This window comes from Panthera pardus, unplaced genomic scaffold, assembly GCF_024362965.1.
Source record: "Panthera pardus isolate Hobbes unplaced genomic scaffold, ASM2436296v1 HiC_scaffold_6, whole genome shotgun sequence".
Lineage (NCBI taxonomy): Eukaryota > Metazoa > Chordata > Mammalia > Carnivora > Felidae > Panthera > Panthera pardus.
In genome coordinates this window covers 75,079,888-75,102,692 of record NW_026526991.1, presented here as the reverse complement: position 1 = coordinate 75,102,692, position 22,805 = coordinate 75,079,888, and the positions used below count along the sequence as shown (strand labels likewise).

Sequence of the window (22,805 nt, the reverse complement as noted above, 5' to 3'; positions counted from 1 at the left end):
AAGGAAAACTGTACCATGTATTAGGGTGTCTAGAAACAACAGGCTACAGCATCAAATACAGACTTAGAATACTGGAAATATTATGAATAATTTACAGAATGTAAGCGTGCATAATATACCTAAAATTTAAACAAAGATATGGAAATATGAGTAACTAGCAAAGGATAATAAAAATAGTTGAGAATATTTGGAGAAAAAATAAGGAACTTCTGGAAATAATAGAAAATGAAAACTCAGTGAACGGATTTAACCACAGATTAGACACAGCGGAAGAATTAGTGAACTGAAAGACAGATGTAAAATAATTATCCACAATGCAGTACAGAGAGGCAGACTGTACTGGAAACTATTATAAAGAGGTTTACAGACATGGAGAACCAGATAAAAGTTTTAATATACATATCATCAGAGGTTCAGAAGGAGAAGAAGGAATAGAGAAGATGTAATATTTGACAAGAGAATGGCTGGGAAACTCCAAGAAGTGATGTAAAAAATCAATTTCCAGACTCAAAAGGCTGAATGAATCCCAAGCAGCATAAATAAAAGTAAATTTATACCTATACACATAAGAGGACCATAGCAAAAGAGCAGAGATGAAGGGCACATGTTCAAATGAGCCAGAGAGAAAAGACAGATTGCCTACAGGGACGGGAATTTCAGAAAGAACACTGAAGGTGAGAGACAAGTGAAAACGTCTTCAGTGTTTGAAAAAAGTAACTATCCCCCTAGGAATGTATACAGTGCACATCCCTTTTAAGAACAAGCATGACCCACAAATAATTTTAAACAAGTAAGCACTGAGGATTTATAGCCAAAGATCCTTGCTTGAGGCCTTTCTAAAGGACTTCAAACTACAGGAGAATGATCACAGATGGGAAGTCTGCAATGAGAGAAGAAACAATAAAGGAAGTGGTAAAATACAAATAAATCTTAATAAATATTGAATATAAGACAAGAATCAAAATGTTAAAAACTACATAACAATACAAATGATAGGATTAATTAGGAGAGTGAGAATTTAAGTTAAATCTTCTGATGTTCTTTGTTCAAGAAGAAAGGACAAGATGCTTTGAAGTGAATAGAATTCGATAAATTAAGCATGTATGTTTATTTTTTTTTAATGTTTTTATTTATTTTTGAGACAGAGAGAGACAGAGCATGAGCAGGGGAGGGGCAGAGAGAGGGGGAGACACAGAATCCGAAGCAGGCTCCAGGCTCTGAGCTGTCAGCACAGAGCCCAACGTGGGGCTCGAACTCACGGAGTGTGAGATCATGACCTGAGCCAAAGTTGGACGCTCAACCGACTGAGCCACCCAGGCACCTCTAAGCATATGCTTTAAAACTTCTGCAAAACTACAGTCTTTAAAGGACTTTATAACCTAAAGTTTAGAATAGGAAAATTGTAAACTAGTGTTTTAAAAATACAACCGACTCAAAAGAAACTAAAGAAACAAAGGGTAGAGCAGATAGAAAGCAGTAAGAAAGTAATGGAAATAAATCCAGGGCAACAGTCACTAAGCCATTTGATAATGAAACAAATGGTCCAGATTAAAATCATATTGTCACTTTGTATAAAAAACATAAAATTCAGGGGCACGTGGGTGGCTCAGTCGGTTAAATGACCGACTTCGGTTCAGGTCATGATCTCACTGCTCATGAGTTCCAGCCCCGCATCGGGTGCTGTGCTGACAGCTCACAGCCTGGAGCCTGCTTCAGATTCTGTGTCTCCCTCTCTCTCTGCCCCTCCCCTGCTTGTGCTCTATCTCTCTCAAAAATAAACAAACATTAAAATTTTTAATTTTATTTTTTATTTTTTAAAATTTACATGCAAATTAGTTAGCATATAGTGTAACAATGATTTCAGGAGTAGATTCCTTAATGCCCCTTACCCATTTAGCCCATCCCTCACTCCCACAGTAACCCTTAGTTTGTTCTCCATATTTATGAGTCTCTTCTGTCTTGTCCCCCTCCGTTTTTATATTATTTTTGTTTCCCTTCCCTTATGTTCATCTGTTTTGTCTCTTAAAGTCCTCATATGAGTGAAGTCATATGGTTTTTGTCTTTCTCTGACTAATTTCACTAGGCATAATACCCTCCAGTTCCATCCACATAGTTGCAAATGGCAAGATTTCATTCTTTTTGATTGCCGAGTAATACTCCATTATATGTATATACCACATTTTCTTTGTCCATTCATCCATCTATGAACATTTGGGATCTTTCAATACTTGGCTATAGTTGATAGTGCTGCTGTAAACATGGGGGGTGCATGTGTCCCTCTGAAACAGCAAACCTGTACATCGTGGATAAATGCCTAGTAGTGCACAAACATTAATTTTTTTTAAAAAAACTTAAAAAACATAAAATTCATCTATAAGCTATTTACTACAGATATCAAAATTTAAGAATTTAGAAAGTTCAAAAGAACAGAATGTAAAGATATGCTTAGGCGAAAAAAAACCAAACCCAATGAAAATCAGTGGACCTACATTAATACTAAACATATAGATTTTAAATTTTAAAATATTGCTACAAATAGTTCTTATGTAATTAACAAAAGTTTCAATTAATTAGAAAGATATAAAAATCTCAATACTTTATGCATCTAACAGTATAGCTCCAAAACATGAAAAACTCATCATACTATACAAGAGTATGTGTACCTTACAGTGACCATTTTAATCTGGCAAACATGACTTTGCCCAGTGATTACAGTTAACATCACCAGCAATAAGTCATGTTGATATCATGTACTGCTGATATGATCTAATGAGGGTACCTCACCTTTGTGAACTTCCCCTCCAAACCTACAACGAGAAAAACGTTAGACAATCCCAAATTGAGGGGCATTCTACAAAATATCTGCTAATACTCCTCAAAACTGTCAAGGGCATCAAAACATGGAAAGAGTAAGAAATTGTCACAAAACAGAAGATACTGGGAGACAGGATAACTAAATGCAATGTGGTATCCTAACCTGAACTGTAAAACAGAAAAAAGGACATTAGCTGAAAAAGGACATTAATGGAAGAAACAAGTGTGAAATTCAAATGAAGTCTGGAGTTAGTTAACTGTCATGTATCAATGTTGGTTTACTAGTTATGACAAATGTCCATTGGTAATTAAGATGTTAATGTTAGGAGAAACTGGGTGAAGAATGTATAAGAACTCCTTGTACTGTCTTTGTAACTTTTCTATAAATCTACGGCTATTTTAAAATAAAAAGATTAAAAACAATGTGACGAAAGAAAAGACAGGTTGAGGAACTATTCCAGGTTGAAAGAGACTAAAATCAGGACAACTAAATACAATGTATGATTCTTGACTAAATTTTAGACTGGGGAAAAATCACTTTAATGGATATTACTGGGATAATTGTTGAAATTTTAATATGGAGTATGGATTACATATCATTGTATCACTGTGAAATTTCCTGATTTTGATCATCAACTCCCTATTAAGAAACACACACTCAAGAATTTTAAGAAAGGGGGCACGGTGTCTCCAACAATGCCTCCAACTTACTACTAGAACTAGAATATCAAAGAGGGGGATAAGAAGAAAGAAGGTGGGGGAGAAAATGATAAAAGCACTTCGGACAAAGTTAATGTCTGTTATTCTGGGTAAAGGGCATCCAGAAGTTTCTGGTACTATTCTAGTCAATTTTCTGTATAACTGAAATTATATCAAAATAGAAAGTTATTCAAAAAAGTCTATTTTGAAAAGTTTCCCATACTACTATTCTTCTATTATATTTTACAACACATAATAATAATAATAATAATAATAATAGTAATAATAATAGAACTCATCCCCAAGACAGCTGAAGAGACATGTCAAGAGAATTATTAAAGATGAAATAATCCTTTCCAAAATTGACACATGACACATAAATGGTCTCTTGAGAGACTGGGTGGTTTGTTTTTGTTTAGTTTGATTTTGCTTTTTGTTGATTGTTGCCATCAGGGTTGTTTGTTTGTTTGTTTTAGTTTTCTAACTGTAACATTTTTCCATATCTCTTACTACTTCTCCATTACCTCTAGCAGGTATGCCTTAGTTCATACCTTTACTCTTTTGCTTGGATGACTGTAGTTTTAATGTTCCTAACTGGTCTCAGCCTGGTACTCCTTTATTTATTTATTTTTTTTCAATGTTTTTTATTTATTTTTGGGACAGAGAGAGACAGAGCATGAACGGGGGAGGGGCAGAGAGAGAGGGAGACACAGAATCGGAAACAGGCTCCAGGCTCCGAGCCATCAGCCCAGAGCCTGACGCGGGGCTCGAACTCACAGACCGCGAGATCGTGACCTGGCTGAAGTCGGACGCTTAACCGACTGCGCCACCCAGGCGCCCCAAGCTGGTACTCCTTTAATGTATCCTCTCCATGGATGTCAGATTGATTTGATCATGAATTCTAACCATGAAGCCTTCCATCTTCCAGTGGCTCTACATAGATCCTACAATAATTCCAAACTGATTAATTAGGACATAATATCCTTCATAAAATACATTCACTGTAAAATATCTAATTTCATCTTTTCTGCCATTTTTGAACAGAGCCATGCTTTTTGTTCCTTGAATCCATAACAGATGTCTCCTTCCCCCCTGCTTCACCCAGAATACTCACCCTACCAACCACTCAAGGCCCCTTTTTCATTTCGGTGATTTCCACTCATTCTCAAAATTTTGCTTTAATTTATGAAACATTTACTAAAATTGACCACACACTATGTCATAGAATATTTACTAAACTATATCACATTTATTGACCAAAAAAATTTGAGTTAGAAATTAATGACAAATGCAATTTTTAAGACATTTCTGAAAACTCATTATTAAAAGAAGGAATAGCAGACAGGAAAGAATACTCAGAATTGCACAATAACAAAAATAAGACCTGTGAGATTCTACTAGTTTAGTATTTTGCATGCAAAAAAATAAACAAAATAGTATTAAACAAAAATGCAGCAGTGTATTAATAAAAGATAATACAATACCAACACATAATAGTAAGAAAGTTTAACACTCCACTTTTCAATAATAGATAGGACAACTGGACCAATGTTTAGTAAAGAAATAGAGGACGTGGACAACATCACAGACCAACTGGACCTAATGGACATAAAGATCACACTCCAACACAACAGAACATACTTCTTCTCAAGTTCACATGGAATATTCTCCAGAAGAGACTATATATTAGGTACAGAACAAGTCTTAACAAATTCAAGCAGCTTGAAATTATACAAAGTATGCTTTCCAATGACAAAGGAATGAAGTTAGAAATCAATAGTGGAAGGAAAATTGGAAACTACACAAATATGTAGAAATAAAACAACACATTCTTAAACACCAATGGTTCAGAGAGAAAGTTACAAAGGAAATCAGAAAATACCTTGGGGGCACCTGGGTGGCTCAGTTGGTTAAGCATCCGACTTGGCTCAGGTCATGATCTCACAATTTGTGGGTTTGAGGTCGGCATCAGGCTCTATGCTGACAGCTCAGAGCCTGGAGCCTGCTTCAGATTCTGTGTCTCCCCCTCTGTGTGCCCCTCCCCCACTCACACTCTGTCTCTCAAAAATAAACATTAAAGAAAAAAAAATTTTAAAGAGAAAATATCTTGAAACAATGAAAATAAAAATACAACAAACTAAAATAAAATATATGGGATGCAATGAAAGAAGTGCCAAGAGGGAAGTTTATAACTGTAAATGCATATATTAAAAAAAAAAAAAGACTACAAATCAGGGCTGCATGCATGTCTCAGTTGGTTAAGCATCCAACTCTTGATTTCAGCTCACATCATCTCATGGTTGTGAGATTGAACCCTGCATCAGTCTCCATGCTGTGCATGGAGCCTGCTTGAGATTCTCTCTCTCCCTCTGTCCCTCCCCTGCTCTTGCTCTCTCTCAAAAAAAATTTTTTAATAAAATAAATTTTTACAAAGACTACAAATGAACAACCGAGTTTTATACCTCAAGGAACTAGAAAAACAAAACAAAGTAATCTCAAAACTAGCAGAAGTAAGGAAATATAAAGATTAGATCAGAGATTTAAAAATGGATGATAGAAAAACAACACACACACACACAAATAAAACTAAAAGCTGTGTTTTTGTAAAGTTCAACAAAATTGACAAACCTTTAGATGGACTAAGAAAAAGAGAGACAATACTAAAATAAAAAAAAATGGAAGAGGGAACATTACAACCAATGCCACAGATATAAAAAGGATTATGAGAGAATATCATGAACAATTACAGACCAGCATATTGGATAACACAGAAGAAATGGATAAATTCCAAGAAGCACAGAATCTAACAATTGTATCATGAACAAATAGGAAATATGAACAGATAAGTAACTAGTAGGGGGATTGAATCAGTAATCAAACACCTATTAACAAAGAAAAGTCCAGGATAAAATGGCTTCACTAGAGAATTTCCCCAAACACTTAAAGAATTGACATCAATTTTCCTAAAAGTCTTCCAATAAACTGAACAGTAGGGAATATTTCCAAGTTCATTCTAACAGGCCAGTATTACCCTGATACCAAAGCCAGACAAAGACATTATAAGAAAAAGACTAGAATCCCCCATAAATATTGATGCAAAAATCCAAAAGAAAATACTAGCAAACTGATTTCAACAGCACATTAAAAGGATTATACACAATGGCCAAGTGGAATTTGTCCCTGGAATCCAAGGATGGCTCAACATATCCAAGTCAGTTTAATATATCATATTAACAGAATGAAGGACAAAATCCATATGATCATCAATCCCAATTGATGCAAAAAAGCATTTGACAAGATTCAACACCATTTCATGATAAAAACACTTAGCAAACTAGGGATGGAATGACACATCTCGACATAATAACAGCCATATTTGAAAAATCCACAGGTAATCTCATACTCAATGGAGAAAGACTGAAAACTTTTCCTCTAAAGTCATGAAGAAAACAAGATGTCCACCCTTGCCACTTCTATTCAACATCATAATGGAAGTGCTATCCAGAGCAATTAGGTATGAAAAAGAAATAAAGACATCCAAATTGAAAAGGAAGAAGTGAAGGTTATGTCATATAAGTTATATGTGGAAAACCTTAAAGATTCCACAGTAAAAAATACTGTTAGAACTAATAAATTCAACAAAGCTGTAGGATACAAGATCAACATAAAAACCAGTTATGTTTCTATATATTAACAGTGAACAAACCAAAAAGGAAATTAAGAAAATAATTTAATTTACAATAGTACCAAAATAATAAAATACTTAGGAATAACCTGAGAAGGTGAAAGACTCTCACACTGGAAGCTATAAAATATTACTGGAAGAAATTAAAGAAGACACAGATAAATGGAAAGACATCCTGTGTTCATGATTTTAAGATAATACTGTCAAGATGTCCATACCACCCAACACAATCTACAGATTTAACATAATCCGTATCAAAATCCCAGTGTCATTTTTTTTTTTTTTTTTTTACAGAAAAAAAGTAGAGGGGCATCTGGGTGGCTCAGTCAGTTAAGTATCCGACTTCGGCTCAGGTCACGATCTCACGGTTCGTGGGTTCAAGCCCCGCATCGGGCTCTGTGCTGACAGCTCAGAGCCTGGAGCCTGCTTCAGATTCTGTGTCTCCCTCTGTCTGCCCCTACCCCATTCGCTCTCTCCCCCCCCCCTCAAAAGAAAATAAACATTAAAAAAAAGTAGAAAAACTCACCCTAAAATTTATATGAAACCTCAAGTGACCCCAAATAGCCAAAGCAATTTCAAAGAACAAACCTGGAAGACTCACATTTCCCAATTTCAAAACATATTACAAAACCAGAGTAATCAAAACAGTATGGTACCAGCACAAAGACAGACAAATAGACCTATGAAAAAGAACAGAGAGCCTTTTCTTGATTTTCATGTTGCCCCTACATCTTTCAGTCAGAAAAGGCAGGTCAGGTCTTTCCCATGCTTTGAAGTCCTTTGACCTCCCCACGTGCATCAGCTGTATCTCTCTCATATTCTGTTCTGCCTTTTGCTTCTAATTTTAATTTTTATTTGTATTTTTGCTTTTTTTCCTGTTTTTAAAGGCTCATGTGATTAATTTGACCCTAGTTAGATAATTCATGATAACCTCTGTATCTTGAAGTCAGATGAATAGTAATTTTAATTATGTCTGCAAAGTTCCTCTTGCCACATAAGTAACATGACCATTGGTGTGACGCTAGACAGCAAAGGTCATGGGCCAAAATTCTCCCTTCCACATCACACCTACCTTAAGACACCAGAATTTCATTCCTAGGCATATAGTAAGAAGACATCCAATATTTTTTATATGGAAATAATTTTATATTTTATATCCAATGAGGAGATATATAATAGTTTTTATTATAGCACTGTTTATACAGAAAAAAAAAAAACTGGAAGCTATAAAGGCCCACCAACTTAATATTAGGTAAATCTGTTTATAATTCATAAAACTGATACAGTAATGAAATAAATGAGTAAAGTATAACTTCACACATCCACACATCACACATTACATATATGGCTATCACAATTTTGAGCAACAAATCAAGTCACAGGAAAATATATGCAGTAGAATTTCAGTCATAGACGTTGAAAACATGAAAAATGAAACATCACACTTAATAACATTATGAAGGAGCTACTATCAAGCTTAATATTTTTTCTGAAAATCAATTTGCTTATGCTGAGCTGAAGGCAGTAAGTCACATCACTAAAGAGGTATGCCTTCAGTAATCTACAATGCTTCCTGCCTTAAAATATCTCCTTCATCAGCCTTTCTCAATATTGAAAATTTTTAGGATCTCAGATTCATCTTTAGGCTATCTACCTGGTAAACACTTCATTTTTCAAAGCCCAACTCAAATGCTGCTTCTCTGACTCTCATAACTAGAGTTGATTCGTCCACCCTCTCTACCTTGTAGAAACTCCTGCTGTCTTACAAGACCTGGACATAGGCACCGCATTTGAGAGTTCCACAAAGCTAACTTCACATCCCCGGTACATCAATTAATGACTGTGACCTTGAACAAGTTGTGTAATCTTCTTGAAACTCAGTATCCTCATCTGAGGACTAATAATTCAGTTTTAATATCAAATGTGTATAAACAGCACAGAGCAAGTATTCCATACATTATAGTTATTATCATGTGCTTACATGTATTATTCACAAAAGCAGGCAGCTCCAGAAGGGGAAGGGTTGTGCATCGCCGTCTCTGCCTGTCTACACCTAAAGACATCTGATATTGACATTCTCTAAGCATTTGTTGAGTTGCATTGCATTTGATTTAAGAGAGTGATTTCAGAAGTCCCCAGAGAAATAATGTAACTCAATATGGATGTACAAGAAAACTAACAAATTAAGCCAGTAGCATGACTTCTGTTCAAACTTAGTACTAATTCGGTGATTATACTAGCTCAATCATGAGTGGGCCAGATAATAACAGGATGAAGTATATTCACTGACTGAAGGCAGGAAAAAGGAAGAGGTGATAAAATATGAAAAAACAGTTCCTGATATAGAATGTTAGGCAGCTAAAGAAGCAGAATGGGAATTCTAAGTGTTTCACCTGTGTAGGTAATGGCATTAAGAGATAATCTTCAGTACAAAATTTGCCAACTTAACATATGGACTAGTCTTAACTGCAGTAATAAATCCCCAATTGGAGGCAGTTGGAGAAAGGACCTAGACTCTAATAAGAGCTAGTTCTTAACTGGATAAAGGATAATCCAACACCTTTCCATGCTAAGCCGATCTATTTGAACTGGGACAAAAACAACTCAAACTGAATGAACTCTTTTCAAAAAAATTGAATGAAAAAAATTAATGTAGTACCTAGTGGCACAATGAGTTATTTATGTAATATTACACTAAAATTTGGCAACACATAAATTATTCACATATGAGAGCTCTGTTACACTTGAATTGTGAGGGAGAAGTGACGTAGAGTTTAAGGAGAAGTATTATGCAAAGAATTAACTGACACTTGCCCTGTAGTGAAATGCAAAACATGTGATGCAGAAATAAACAATAAAGGATGAAGAATATTATAACTGAACAAAGATTCAGGTACTACACTAACAATGGGCACCAATCCTAGTCTGGTAGAGACCAGAAAGATTTCAGAGAAGGTGACAGGAGCTGTGTCTAACAAGGTGGGTGCAAATTGGCAAGTGGGGCAAAGTGCATAAAATGCCTTCCAGACACAAGGATCAGACACAGTGATGTAAGAATATGATCCAATGAAGGACATTCAAGTCGCTCAGAGGATAATGTGTGTTTAGGAATATTAGAGTACACTGGTGGGTGTCAAGTGCCATTGCAGATTGAGTTTTCTACCCAACAGGGTATGGGGAAGAGCTGAAGAAGGAGCTGAATTCTACGTCTGACTCTAAAAAGACCAGTAGGAGTTACTGCATGCAGAGGAAACTGGTGCGGACTGTAATTACAGACATCAAGGCTGGTCAGGAAGAGCTGTACAACTAAGTAAGAGGGGTTGCTGCAAAAGAGTAGGGGAAGTGAAGATGGACAGCTTGGCTGCTGAGCAAGGAAGGAGAGAGGGATAAAGGGCATAAAAGGACTCCCACCTACCTTGCTTAGAAACTGCCTAGCAGTGCCATCACAGAGAAAGGACACAGCAGGAGGAATTTTGATGGTATAAATGACAAATTCACCTTTGGGGCATATTCAATTTGACATTTCTTTGAGACATCTATGTTTGGTAGGCAGCTATATACATGCATCTGGAGCCAACAAAAGAAATATGATTGATATAAGATGTGATATCATTGTCATATAGGTGACAGCTGAAATCAGAGACATATAAGACATCATCCAGAGTAACATATCCTGTAGGGTGTAGGTGTTAAACTTTGTTAAGTGACAGACACATTTGAGACTCTAATAAGAGCCAGAGACATTTTCAGGAGAAAAATGTCACTCAGCATTTTGTGCACAATTTCAGGTCATTGTTTGGCCCATGATGCAGGTAAGAGGACTATCCAGGGAGCCATGAGGGAACCAGTGAAAGACGGTGTCATGAAAGCACAGGGAGAGGAGTTTCAAGAAAGAACTGATCAACAGCAACAAGCACCACAGAGAGGCCAGGTAAGATGAGAACTGCAAGCATCTATGGATATGGCACACAGGAGGTAGCTGAGCCCCCAAGCAAGACATTTAAGTGGAATCATGAAAAGTGGGTTGACGAGGTAGTGGCAGTGGAGCGGTGGAGCAGCTGTGCAAGAAGTCTTTGAAGATTATTTGCTGTGATGGGAAGAACGGAGGCAGAGCCACAGCGTAAGGTAGAGGCAGAGTTATGTGTCTGGAGGATGGCAGGGCGGAAGCAAAGTCTCTAGGGATGTCTGTGTGGAGTGCAATCCAGGGTTTAGAAGAAGGCAGTTGTTCAGGTGGAGAAAAGTAACATATGCTCAACTAAACCAGGAGGGGAGGAGGTAAACTAAATCTCCCCCGTAGTGTGCCAAAAATGGGAGAACGATTAAGGGGTCACACCTGAGTTTTAAAAAGCACCTCAGCTCCTGGCTTCCTTCCTCTCCAAATTTTGGGTGAGCATTTGACTTATCTAAGCCTCATTTGTTCATCTGCAAACTATGACTAATAATCTCTGGTTTGCTAGGTTGAGGAAAGATTAAATGGTACAATATATGGAAAGCTCTTGGTGCAGGGTGTTAGAGTGTTAAATAACAGATGCAGCAACTAATAGTATTTATGATATTATTTTCTCTGAAAGTAAAAAGGTAAAGTTGTAAAAGCAAAAGGCTAAGAGTGAGGAGAAGAAAGGTTATGTGACAGAGGGCTTGAAGAAAGTTATTTGTAGCCTTTTGGAAAAGCTGCTGAGAAGAAAGGAAAAATGTACCCACAAGAATGACAGAGCATAGAAGGTTGAAGCCGGGCTGGAGATCAGGATTCAGTGGTATCACCGGACCATTTGATTCTGGACTGTGACACTGAGGTGCTCAGATCACACAAGTGTAGATACAGAGAAGGTAAATAGCTGGGGATGATGACATAAGAGACCAAATGTTTCTTGTTAAACAAAGAAAAAATCAAAGCCACATAAATAGCTCAGTAATTGAAAACTAACACTGATGTTCAAGCAAAAAGAAACATACTTTTCGTATATTAGTTTTCTTTTGAAATCTAATTACAGGAAGAAATGATGTCATTTCCAAAGGCAAAACTAAAGATGCATGCAAGTAGTTTTTCAAAACGAATGAATATTTTAATTTAAATCTCATACATTTATCTTTCCAGGCAATACATTTTGTCTCTAAAAATTATGAAGACATTGTTTCTAAGATTTTACTCTATCAGTTATCACAAAAGAAAATATATGACGTTCACTGTTAAAATATGTTAAATGCCAGAAAACGGCAATAGCAAATTTTGTTGAAATTTTTAAACACTGTGCTCAAGAAATCCATCTGCTCCCCTGTAATTGTTAAAATTACAATTAAATTAGGGGCGCCTGGGTGGCTCAGTCAGTTGAGCGGCCGACTTTGGCTCAGGTCATGTTCTCATGGTTCGTGGTTCGAGCCCCGCGTCGGGCTCTGTGCTGACAGCTCAGAGCCTGGAGCCTCCTTCGGATTCTGTGTCTCCCTCTCTCTGGCCCTCCCCGCTCATGCTCTGTCTCACTCTCTCTCTCAAAAATAAACATTAAAAAAAATTTTTTTAATAAAAAAATAAAATAAAATAAAATTACAATTAAATTAAATGTGGTCTTCTTTTATGGTCAGAATGTAAATGCTGACATTAAAAGAAAGGCAAGGCAGTTATTATCACAGTACAGAATTATGAGGAATACACAATCGGTGATTTGAGACACAGCTTTGCAGTAATAAAAACAAAGTAAACTGTTTATAATCTCTGGAGATGAAAATTTTCTTTAAAAGTAACTATTGACAAGAATGATGTGATCCTAGCTCTTAAATACCACATATGCCAAAAATTTTTAAGAAATTATTTCAGCTGGGATAAACTAGATCTGTCCATCTACGTACAGAAATATTAGGTTACTAATATTATTGCAAGTACCCTTTACATTTGTGATGTAGTAAAATGCATAGGTAGCAACATTATTATAATCTAAAAATTCTATTCCAAGCCCTGAAGTGCAAAGTTATAATGCGCAGGAGAGACATTTTGTGTTCTTAACAAAAAAGAGAAAAACATATAAATTTGATTCTTATTCTGGAAAATATAGTTGAATAAACATTTACCAAATCTTACCATTTACAAGGCACAACAACAGGTCTCTACAATGCAGAGGATATAATGGTTTCTTTTTAAGTCTTTTCACAATTGTTAAAAGAAAAAAAGGATGGAGGAAAGGCATTCAGCAGCTTGATTGAATTTTAGGAGGTTGTTCAGGGGCTTTGCTCCATCATGCTGTGGAACCCACATGTGTCATGGTGAACAGAAGAATTAATAAGAACAGAACAGGAACATCTACTGTGTATTCCTTTGATTATTGTTTAAGTAGACCTGTTTAGGAAAGGACAACAGGGAACTTAAAACAAACAAAAATAGTATGAAAGGGAGAAGGTAAAAACCTTTATTAAAATGTTGGGAGAAGCCAACAATTCAGTTAGCTAGAAGTGGTATATTTATACTAAAAAAAAAAAAAAAAAAAACCAACACAATACGTTTATGCAAATGACTAAAAATATATGTTGGAATCTAGATGTATTTGGAAATGTCAGTTTACTAAATTGCCCTCCATGTTTAGAGTCTTTCATCGGAATTAACTCAATTGGGAAACAGTTGAGATTCAATTGATCTGTCTCCATGATTACTGGCTCTAACCAATACTGGTATCAAAGCAGACAGTGAGTTGCAAAGATTACTGAGATTTTTCACTTACTAGAATACATTCTCAGAGCAGCCTACTGCATTGTGAGAATCTGCCTGTACCTAAAATGGCACTGTGGCCCAATCAAGGATAATTACTCACAAAGGCGTTCAACAAAAATAATATAAATAAAACCCCTGACAATATGTTTAATTTCTCTTCCCTGAACACTGAAAGAGAAGAAAGCAGCAGAAAGCTCGTTGCTTTTAGAAATGGAAGCACATCATCCTGCATTACCAAATGGAAGAAATGACCAGGAAGAATGAGTACGTGGTGCTATGTACTGGTCAACACACTGAATTCAGAATGATGATTTTCTAAAAGATCAGGAAAAAACATCACACACTTATTTACCTCTTTCCAAAACTAGATATGGATTTATTTTTAAAATTCCTTCCAATAGTCTTCCTATTTAGACTGTGTTGGCTCTGAGAAAATTTAATGTTACCCCTAGAGAAGGGTTCTGTCACCCTAGTTGACCACAGAGAGCAGGCGCAGTAACCCTAGAATGAGAATAGCTGGCACAGGAAAGCCACTCTTCTCCTCACTTACAGGGCTACTGCTGTTCTCTTAATCATCCTAGGGAACAGAAGAGTGCAGCACATCCCCTACGGAAACCTGGTATAGCCCACAGAAGCTAAGTCTTCATGACTCAAGACAGAAGCAAGAAACAAACCGCTCTGGAGATGACCTCGGGAATTTTTACCTCAGGAATTTTTGTTTTTACTCTGGACTGTGCTGGCATAAGAGTTGTGTGGGTAAGACATCGTGCAAAGGAACCTCATCCTTGAAATGACCTAAGCCAAGATGGGTATCTTGAAAGCTCGTCTTATCATTCAGAGACGTTCTTGACTTTTAAGTAAATACTTTTTCATTACTAAAATGAAATAAAATTAAAAAATTCAATTTCCTTCAGAGCCATATATAAATATATTCATTTGTTGAAGGCATTATAATGCGGTAGTTAAGCACATGGGTCACAAGCCAGACAACTTCTATTTGAAGCGCGGTTTCTCCAGAATCCTTGTCTCAGTTTCTTTCTCTAATGAATGGGGATGATTATGATACCTATCCACCTCACAATGGTGCAGTAAGGGTTACAGAACTTTTAAGTGCAAAGCAGGTAGTATATTGACTGACACCTTATAAGAATTCAATCAAGTTAGCCACTGGTATTATTTTTTTAAAAATTCACTGCTCTCTTTCAATTGCTTTGAAGACAAAAACCAGTTGGGTATAAATACAGGAGCAGAGACAATCCCCAAATGTTAGTTCCAAACATTCATCTCATCAGTGGGCTAGAGCTCAGACCAAGATTCTTATTCTAAGGTTGGCCCATAAAGGTCTTTCTTTACAACTAGTTTGCTTAACTATAAAACTAATATTCCCTGGGCTACATCTTGAATCCCAGAATCAGCAAATTATGCCATAACCTAAGAGGGAAGAAAGAAGAAAGAAACAATGAATTTCATTGTAGAGGAACCTATAATTTCTCTGAAAGATTTTATCCCAACATAATCTCTAAACATTGTCTATACTAAGGGTAACCCTTTAGAAACTTGTCTGATACTAAAACTAAGTGAAATGAGGAATGTTTATTCAACAAGTAGGTTTATTCAACAAGAAGCTACTATTTAGTTTAGAAGCCATCTTCCAAATAACACAGATCACATCTTATCAGTTCTTTCCTTCAGCTTTATCAGTTTTTAATCCAACTCAATGAGGTTAGACAAATATAAACAAACAAAAAAGAATGTTGCAAATGTTTACACCTTGCAATACAAGGATAGAATGACTCATCTCTTCCTAAAACACTGATCAACTGTGAAAAGCCCAGACATGGATGATATTCCCCTTGTCAGAAAATGATACATCCATCCATTCAGTTACTTGTGCAAGAAATCTGTAAGCCTTCCTTGAAATCCTTTTCAATCAAGACTATCAGCCTATCATCAATCCTTGTGAAATGAATATTAAAAACATATTTTGATCGGCTTATTTCTCATCTTCTTAGTCCAAATTACTGTCTACTCTGAACTAGATTATTTCAACAGTAATTAACTTACTAATTGTTCCTGTTAACTACCCATAACCATTCTGCACACAGAAGTGAAAGAACCTCTCTGAACAAAAATCATGATTTTTCCCACTGTATTTATGATAAAAATTCAATTACTAAAAATGACCTATATCTTCTGGTCTAAGTCAGTACTGCAATTTTCATAGGGTTTATATCAATATGTAATTATATTTATTTGTATGACTATTCATTTAATGAATAGGTGATTATCTCCATGAGGACAGGAACAACTGTGTTTTCATAATTGTATGCTTAGTACCTAACAGTTCCTGGTCCGTTATATATTCTCAGTAAAGATGTGTTGAATAAATGAATTAAGAGAAGAAAAAAAAAAAAAAAAAGAATCCTTAGAACCTCTACCAAACTGAGGTGGTATCTGATAGAAAAGTAAACAAATCCAGTCAATAAATACAGTCTAAATAATAAGCACCTAGATAAAATAATTTTGCCTTTTATTTTCTTTCTCAATTTTGGATGCCTAAAGGAGTTACTTGTACATAAGCTTCATAAGAACAGGGAAATAACATCCAAATCAGAAAAGCAGATCAACCATTCTAGGGCTTGCCTTTGATGATGATATTAAGGACTATTTTCAGAAAAAATGTATTTATCTTATCCATATCTTTCATGACTGGCCATATTCTTTGCAAGCCTATCTAATCAGAACAGTTCCTAATTTATATGCCTTTACCAAGAACAACTGGAATTTCTGCATAGAGCAGAGAAGTGTGGGGGCTTACAGCTGTATGCAGTCACTCTTTCAGGTTAAATAAATACATCTCTGCAGATTTTTCCAGAGCATGAGCTCAGATCCACAAATGAATGTTAAAAAAGTGGGCCAGTTGAACATTTACTAAGTTTCTGTTATATGGAAGACTCATAATCTGGTGCAAGATACATAAGGAAATGTACTGAAATTCTCTCTACTTTTAGTCTTTAGAGAACACACAACTTTTCATATAGACTCTCCCAAAGGGAGACAAATGCTTAGGCTAGATCAGTGAAGCACCTAACATCTCTCTAAGATGCAATCAGTGGTTCAACTTTTAATGTGTTGGAATCATATGAAAATTATAAACATGTACACACATCAATGTGATCTTTGCAAATAAGAGAAAAATAATTCAACTGATATTGTCCTTTAGATTATATTTTGCAATTACATATGAACCTGGGCAATGGTCTAAAAATCCAGGGCATTTCCAGAAAAAAACCCAAAAAACAAAAACCCACTATCTTATAAAACCCAAACTAATGACAAGCAGAAACTGAGAATAGACAAAATAATGTTTAATATTTATATTTGGTCAACACTTAACAATTTATATATATGTAATATACTTTGGCTCAAAATTGTCCTTTATCTAATCTTACTGAATTCCTAGCTAAATGCTTCTCTAAGGAAGCAAATACTGAAAGACAAAAAGACAGAAAGGCAGGAAGGAAAAAAGGAAAGGAAGGAAAGAAGAGAGGGAAGGAGAAATGGAAAGCTGAGCTTATTAGGTGATTGCATTTAAGGTCTTTCCTAAAAGACGTTAGCTATATTTAATAACAACATTAATAATAGCTGCAATTGGGGTGTTTATTAAATTCCAGTGTCCTCCATGACAAAAATATTGTATAAAGTATTGTTATTTCTTTAATAGCTCTCTTAAAAGTGTATTATTCATATGTTTCAGATGAGGAAACTGGAGCTCAGGAATTTAAAGCAATTTGTTCAAATTATACACCCAATAAATTATGATCCCAGATTTGACTGCCCCCAAAGCCCATGTCCTATCAACTCTGTTACAGAGGCTACTTATTTATCTCTAGACTAAAGTTTCCATACTACAAATGTAACCCACAGGTATGGAAATTTAATACAGATGTACAAATTTTGTAATGTAACATGTGAGTTAGTACCAGGCATGGTACTAAAAACATCATATTCTGATTTCCAGCCCAGTGCTCTTTCCAATAAGAAACAAAAATAAATAAAAATAAATTAAAAAACAGGGAGTATAACAATATCAATCTACTCTGCAAGGAAGTTACTAAAGTCAAGATGACTTTGAAGGTCAAAATTTCCCCCAAAGCTGACTATATTTTCACATACAAAATGTTGCACAATAAAGACAAGCTCTGCTTCATCGTTAAGTTTGGATGTTTCTCACCTTCAAGACTAATTATTCTCCCATTCTTCCTCCTCCTATTCCTCTCACACTGACTTCATCTACATGCACCCACAGCTACAAAATAGCTTTCAGAATCAGGCCACATTTGAACCAGATCTTTAAGGCAAGCCTTTAAGTCTCTTGCCTCAAGTCCCTCCCAAGCCCTCTACTTCTACATTATTCCCCAGCTTCCCTTCTGCTCTGTTCCTCTCTCCACATTTCTCCTGTTGAACTTCAGCACCCAATGTGCTCTGTCCTTAAACCCTTTATCAGAGTTGGTATCCCAGTGTCCATCCATCAGCTGCAAGCCAGTCTTCCAATTATCACCTGCCTTTGAGCCCCTGTCCCTGTACTCTTCTCACTGTACTGTTCACTAATCACTCTTAGATCCCTCTCTTTATCCTTTACCCACTCCTGATTGCCTAGATCACAAGCTGCTACAGCCACCCTACAAAGAACATAATCTTTTCCCTTAGCTAAAACAGTTGCCGGTTCAATTACCCATGGAGTTCCCCCTCCTCTCCAGGGTAAGAATCTTCCTTCTAATCACAACCAGTCCCTGCCTCCTCACTCCATCCTTTTATACAGGACCAGTCATGCCTGGATGAGCGTAACAGGAACAAACAGGTCTATTACTTGATGAATATAATAAATGCTTTCCTCCCAGAGAAGAGAATGGCAATCTTTCTTAAACTGGTGCTGATTCTAGCATTTTGGAAGGCTTTGCCGAATCCATCACTGAGCTCCCTAAAGATAGAAGAAGTAAAACTCTCTGACAGCATCACGCAGAAAATTGGATACAATCTCACAGCATGAGAAAACACACTGCTGAGTGGGTATAATGGTAAATAATAATGGGACGATCTAAAGCGAGGAGCCAATGAGTCATAGGAAGACACAGTAAGTGTTGCAGACAAATTAAGTAGCACAAGAGTCATTTTAGGAGGGCTCAGGGAAAAGACCAAAATGTTAGATGGAATTAAGATATGAGAAATGTGTTTGCTCAAAACTTGAATCCAAATTTGCTCAAAACTTGAATTCAACAGAACTGATTACTGGAAATTGTGAAAATCGTGAGCTGCTATTAAAAAGTAAATTAAAAATTCTTGAACATCAATTTCAAAAAAAATTAACCTAAGTTCCTACAAAATATTAAAAAATAATTTTTTTAAAGTTTATTTACCTTAAGAGAGAGACAGCAAAAGTAGGGGAGGGGCAGAGAGAGGGAGAGAGAGAATCCTAAGCAGGCTCGATGCTGTCAGTGCTGAGCCTTATGTAGGCTTGATACCACGAACTGTGAGATCATGACCTGAGGTGAAACCAAAAGCCAGACGCTTAACCGACTGAGCCACCCAGGCGCTCCTTAAAAATTAATTCTTATTCTCATAAAGAAGAGAATCTCACAATAAAAGTGACAACAATAACTGAAGCACAGAAAATAAGAAGTGATTTTAAGTTCACATTCTGGGGGTGCCTGGGTGGCTCAGTCGGCTAAGCGTCTGACTTCGGCTCAGGTCATGACCTTATGGTTTGTGGGTTCAAGCCCTGTATTGGGCTCTGTGCTGACAGCCTGGCCTGGAGCCTGCTTCGGATTCTGTGTCTCCCTCTCTCTCTGTCCCTCCCCTGCTCATACTTTGTCTCTCTCTTTGTCTTTCAAAAAATAAAAATAAACTTCAAAAATAAATAAACATTAAATTCACATTCTGTATTTAATAGAGCATGAGGCTATACACTAGAAATCCATGTTTCCTTTGAAATAAATATAACTTAGTTTTCAAAGGCTTGGTGAGTAACAAACAATTTAAAGCTCTAGTATATCTGCTTTAAATCTCCATATTTTATAGTTATCATCATTTGTAAAAGCCCAACACTGAGGAGATATTATAACACAAGCGCAATTCAAAAGCCAAAAGAAATTATTTTTCATGCCTTAACAGAAAATAATTTAAACTAGACCATTTAAAGGGAAGGCTTTAAAGGGAAGAAAACGATAGAATCTTTGGAGTAACTTAGAATTTAAAAGGAAAACTAACTGGAAAATAAATCTCTCATCTAAAACAAATTGGTGAATAAGCCCTAAATCACTTGGATAATGCTATTTAAGATAAATAACATTTGAGACACAGGGAGACTTTCTAAATTCAGGATGAGTCAATTTTGTTAATCGCAGGTGGATAATCTGCCTCCGGAGGTGTCCTGTGCTACAATTCCAAAGCCTATACCCTTCCAGACAGGGAAAATCCTCCAACTCCCTAACAAGATACGCAAAAGTAACGGCTACAACAGGAGAGTATACAAATTCTATTTTTATCTCCAGCCACAATGAATCAACCATGGAAAAACAATGGGATGTTTAGTGACCATTTTACAATGTTATCTTTGACTGGATAGCTAAGCCCTGACCAGGGCAGGTTCACTCCATGGGGGTGGGGGTGAGGGCAGGGCAGGAGGAGACAGAGGGGACTGTGAGCAATGGATGTAAGAGTGTAAAGATGTCAGATACGTATTATTTCCCAATGCAAAGTTTATTGTTTCTGCCATGCTTTAAGATATTCCACTATGTTTATGTATTATGTGATAAAACATGGTATCCTCCTTTAGAAGTTATGGTTGTCATTGAGTTTCCTGTGAGAAAACACTTCCCTGACCTTACATCATCTCCAATATTCTCCCTGGCTCTACCCTTTCTTCCAAAACCATTCTCTCCTCCACTGAAGTATCACATACCTTCCAACTTTCCCATCTCTCCATTCGATCGATTTGAAAAACCACGTACAGGAAAAAAAAATACATGGCAGTGACTAAAGGTGATCAGGGATGAGGGTGGAATCTGAAAGCATCCATCTAGTGGACCTGCTAATTTTAAGGGCTACTTCGACATTATGGGTAGATAAAACTTCCATGAAAATAACATTTCACTCTCTTCCTCAACCCAACTACACTTTTAAACAAAAAGGATAAATGATTTTCATTGCTTTTCATTTGATGTTGAGGTAAAGGAGTAAATTGCCATTTGAACAGAAGATGCATCTGCTCTCAGTAACCCTTTTCTTAATACTTATTTGCCTGAGAAGACTGCCTAGTAAGGTCCAAGGTTGAATAAAAGATTACTTACATACACTTTACAACATTGAATGAATTCTACCTTGGTCAGTAAGATAGATATAATATCAACACTTTCGATAAACTTGTCTAAATTACAAAATACCCTATAGGTGAAGCAAAGCAGGTGGTTACAATGGCTTCGTGTTGCCTGAACAGGTTTCCAAGGCTTTGTCTCACTTATGCTACTCCAACCTCAGCAGGAGCTAGGAAAAATCTAAAGGGCATCTCGTCTTTTCTGATTACATAAGATAATCATGATGCAACTGCCAGAAAATACTCTCAACATTTGCATAATCATTACTCTAGACATCTTCACCCCTTAGCCTAATTGTGTTTTTGTTGGTCTTGTCTAATGGAAATTGTCGAATGACCTGAACAAGGGCCACATTTCACACTATATTCTATTCACCACATGCCCCAACCAATAACATATCAACTTTTTAACATGTTTCAAGACCAACATAAAAATAATTTTCTATTGGGAAGAATTTTAAGTAATTTAATAGTCTTATGAAAGTAGAGTTATATTTTCCTTTTATGGAGAAAATAACACCAGATAAAAATAACCAGTAAAATGATCAATTTAAAAATATGAGTGCAAGTTCTATAAAAATCTCTATTCTGTTACACTGAAATAAAAATTCTCTATTTTAATTGCTTTTGTTTTCTCTCAAAGAATATTAAAGGCACCTCTGAGGTAGCATTGTGTATGTTATTGATTCATTTTTCAGTAAAAAGGGTGATTCAGTGACCTTCCAAGAATTTTCATGGGCCTAAATCATTAGACTCAACAATACAGTAATAATTATATATACTTAATAAAATTATCTGCATTTGTCTTACAGATTACTTTTTACTGACATATTAAAGTGAGCATAAACATATTTGAATTATAAGCTTACAAATCCTACAAAGATAAAAAAAATTATACATGAAAGAATGTTAAAAAAGGTAGTTGATATGCAAAAGTCTTCAAACTGGCACTAAGTAATAAGTTAATAAGTGAGAAGTGAGAATTCATAGATTTCTTATTAACCTGAAAAGAATACACTAAACATAAAGTTCAATTTTATACAGATAATGTGAGAATGATGCCCTTGGACATTTAAGTATTTGGATGTCAAAGGTGAATAATTTTGGAAAGTTTTGACAAATTTATTTTATGAGTTTGAGATTCTTAAAGGAATCTGACTTCCAAATTTCCCAAACCTTTTGATATTGTGGTTAGTTCTGCAATTTTCTCAGTATTCTTACTAAATCATCTGATTTTTATGAACAGTTAAATGAATCCAAATAATTGAGATTGGGTGAGGGTAGGAGGAAGGAGGATAGTAAGGGGGAAGATTTAGGAGAAATATCTGGAGTTAGTTTGCTGTCTTATTTGGAACTGGAGAAAAATAGGATCATCCCATGCAATTGATCTGAAATTGAAAATGAAATATGATCCCAGTGACTGAAAGTGAAGGAAGAATACATAATTCTGAGATATCATCTTCTCTTAATCTTTATACACTTACTTTCTTTTTCACCCAATTTTGTAGTAAAAATTATTACAATCTCAATCAGTAGAAATG

General features: G+C 35.9%; 1 protein-coding gene across 2 annotated transcripts in view; it reads right to left on the bottom strand.

The window, feature by feature from the left end:
* The window catches only part of CPNE8 (copine 8), a 232,092-nt gene that overhangs the window by 128,590 nt on the left and 80,697 nt on the right, over nt 1-22,805 (bottom strand). The window lies entirely within an intron of this gene.